Source organism: Salvia splendens, chromosome 10 (genome assembly GCF_004379255.2).
Source record: "Salvia splendens isolate huo1 chromosome 10, SspV2, whole genome shotgun sequence".
NCBI classification, from domain to species: domain Eukaryota; kingdom Viridiplantae; phylum Streptophyta; class Magnoliopsida; order Lamiales; family Lamiaceae; genus Salvia; species Salvia splendens.
Window position 1 is genome coordinate 21613789 of NC_056041.1, and position 3692 is coordinate 21617480.

The following is a 3692-nucleotide window of genomic DNA, read 5'->3' on the forward strand; positions in this document are numbered from 1 at the left end:
CAATGCATGAATTAAATTAAATGGGATCATGCATATATTTCTGGCCATTTTATTTGGAATTTTCGGCCCTCCTATCCATTGGAAACAATATTTTCTTTCTTGGATTTAACTAATTATTTTGGGATATTTATCCAAATTAAATCCACACCAACTTATCCCCATGTTATTCTACATAAAATTTTGACCTCTTGCCCACTTCTGGGCATTTTCGAAATCTTCTATTAATTAGGAGAATGAATTATTTTGTAGATTTAATTGGTACTTTATTTATTTCCTTCTTTGAATCCAAAATCCAATTGAATCTCTCCATATCCTATTTCAATTAGGATTTGACTCCTTCCTTCCTTAAAACCTCATAATTTTCGCCCATATGCCTTTCAATTACTTGTGAGATTAATTTATTTGTTACCTATTTTGTGTGAGTCTTTTCCTACAAGAAATTACCAAATTTAAATCTTATTCCTATTTGATTTGAGGATTTAAGTATTTTTCCTTGATTTCTCCCATTATACATGCCCCTTCCCCACTTGGAGATGCTTGAATTATTTTGTTACCTTATTTATGGGATATTCAATATCCTTTTACCTATTTTGTGAGTATCTTTCTCTCCAAGTAAATACCAAATCAATATCTATGCCAATTAAAGGGCATTATTTTTGAAACCCCCCTTCAATACACGCCTATTTTGCTAAAATTGTGGGATTTATTCATTGACATTTATATTATTCTCCCACAATTTAATTATTTTATTTTAAGTGTGGAATTAATCCTTGAGTATAAGAAAAAGAAAAGCTCTAACCCTACTCTACATAATACATGCCTCTTTTCCTCCCTCTCCTCCCACACGTTTTTTTCCCTCTCCCCTCTCTCCCAAGTGCTCCAAATCAATCCTTCATTGTTGCTTCGATTTGGAGTTGGAAACTCAAGATCCGTTCGCACCAATTGTCTTTTCTACCGATTATTTTCAAGAGAAAGGTATAATTTTTGATCCACCTTTCCCCTTCTTATCATTGAATCCATGATTTTAAACTTCATGCATATAGTGAGTGAATAATCGTAAATCTAAGAATTTAATTGGTTGGAAAGGATGGTTGCGCAAGAATGTTTGTGTGTGTGCGTGTATGTACGTGGGTGTGTGAGTGTGTGAATGAATCATTGGTGAATGTTATGTGTGATTAGGAAAGCATGGTGGTAATCTCGTTTTTGAAGCATGAATATGTGTTTGAAGCGTGAATACGTATGTGTGAATGTATGATAGACGAACTAAGGTTTGTGAATGTTGAACATGAAAACTGTTGTGTTCGGACAGTAGGTTCCGACGAGTTTTTGACTAATCACACGATCTTATTTTGACTTGAATTTTTAACTGGATGAAGTTTTAGATGTCTTCTGTGTAGTGTCAAAATTTCAGCTTCTTTTGATGACAGATGAATTTATAGCGAATTTTTCAATTGAACTGCGTAGTCCTGCCAGAAATTGTGTTCCGACCAGTGAGTTTCGTTTTTGTTTTGATTGCTCAAAAGATATGATTTTGGTGTGAAATTTTAACTGGTTGAACCTTGATGTATCTACTGGGTGGTGACCAAATTTTAGCTTCATATGATATCGGACGGAATTTTAATGATTTTTACAAAAAGACTGCGATATTCTGCCAGATTCTGGTTTTGTTGAAATAAGCTTTGTTGATAAGTTTTGAGTGAATTACATGATACATGTGTGAATAAGGAACGTATCCTATGATGTGGCTATGTGTTGCACGTTGTTGTATGCTAGAGTGTTCGTTTCGTTTATGTTGGTGAACGTTTGGGATGGGCAATATGAGAAAAACGATGAAAGGAACGATAGGGCATACATGAAGAATGTATTGATGGAAAGACTGATCGTGTTATGGTGTTGACAAGGGTTGTTCTGCTTACGTGGGTACCAAGAGCAAGGGTCGCATTAAAGTTGTGAATTGTGTGTATAAGCAAGCGAGGTGGGCTTTCTTCTACTAAACTCTTTTATGCTTTCAAAAGTATGATACGGTGTTACAAGGGTGGTTTAAAGTGTTATATCATGCCATGATTGTTTTGATGTTGAGATTGTTGTCTGATGCCTAGTTCGTTTGAGCTTGCTCCGTTAGGCTTTAGGTCGGTGTTAAACGAATTCGGGTCTGAGTAGGGCCTCAAACCCTATTAGGCTGTGTACACTGGTGGGATCGGGAGCCGTCCTTGCTAGTCGGCCGGTCTCGTGGGCGAATAGTGTGGCCACACTTTCGTCGCACTATGGTAAGATGATGTGATTGTTTGATTGATGAGAAAGTGGGGAGATTGTTTTGACTGGCCAGTCTATGAAACTGTTTTTTTTGTGATACTCGATGATATTTATTTTCTAAATGTAAAAATTCGAGTTCACTATGGTATGGGTGACATAACTTTTATCAACTATTTTGGCGTGTGCCCACTGAGTATATCAAGTACTCAGCCCTGCATGTGTTTTCCCTATGTGCAGGTTGAGCAGGATGTTGCGCCGGATGTTGAGTCGAGCCTTTAGGTTTCCCGGATGCGTCGTGTCTTCATACATGGGCGTCATCCTATGAATCTCTCTAGATACTTGATTTCCGCTGCCTTGTTGAAATTGCTTTCCTTCTAAAAGTCTTTCGTTTTTCCCCACACTATGTTAAGACATTATTTACCTTGAGACATTAATTCGTTGTTTAACTATTCGATAGACCAAAATATTTCTTTTGGAAATTTATTTGAGGTTTCATAATAAATGTCGACCTTTATTGTTTTTCTCATAGTCACGATTTCCCCGTCTTTACTATCCTTAGTGAGTGCGGGTGTGACATCATCACAGTTACACAAATTTTATCCGTCTAGTCATTATAGTCACAAAAACTTGTCCAGTCGAGCCACAGCCATGCCTCACATTATTTTTAATTGTTGATGTAATTTAATTGGACTAAAATAAAATAAATAGTATAATTATATATTATGCGTATATTACATATTTGGGTTGATCGAAAGACTAGCAATGAAAATGAGTTTCAATCTTCCATCATAAGACACGGGAGGTATTGAGCTCATATAAAAACAAAAAAGAATACATATAATTTTGTAGCATTTGAAATAAATTGAATAATTAATTCAACTTTGGAAAGAGAATAACCATCAATACATTATTATACTTCGAGCCTAATTATCTATCGTATCACTCTATCCATCATTAAGTCTCATTTGTTTTTTCGTCGGTATGTCAATAAATTTCTCGTTTTGCTTTACTCTTTTTAGCAAATGAATTTCACATTCCATTCCCTCAACTTATTCATATTTTATTATAAAATCAGGATCCGCATTCTATTAACTACTTTCTCCACTTTCTTTTATATAATTAAATAACTTTTTAAAATTCTCCATTGATTAAAAGTAACATATTTAATGACGGATATATGGAGTATGATCAATGAGGACTTCTCACTCAAATCAAATTTCTACTTGAGATATTTGAATTGAGAACAAGGAACTGAAAAATAAATTCTCCCTCCGTCCTAAGAATTAAGTCATACTCCTGCAATCATGATTAAAATTTAGAACAATTATTGGTGGATGATGTATAGATTCACACATAATGATACCAAATGAGTTATTGGTGAGTAACAAAAATATCAGCTCTTAACAACACAGTATACATGTGCTTTTTTCCAAGGAAGA

At 34.8% G+C, this 3692-nt stretch overlaps 1 long non-coding RNA gene across 1 annotated transcript; it reads left to right on the forward strand.

The window, feature by feature from the left end:
* Positions 1-780: 780 nt before the first annotated feature.
* LOC121751550 lies at positions 781-2772 on the forward strand. The gene is made up of 2 exons (XR_006040116.1): positions 781-975; positions 2491-2772. It is a non-coding gene; the product is annotated as an uncharacterized LOC121751550 (long non-coding RNA).
* Positions 2773-3692: the final 920 nt, after the last annotated feature.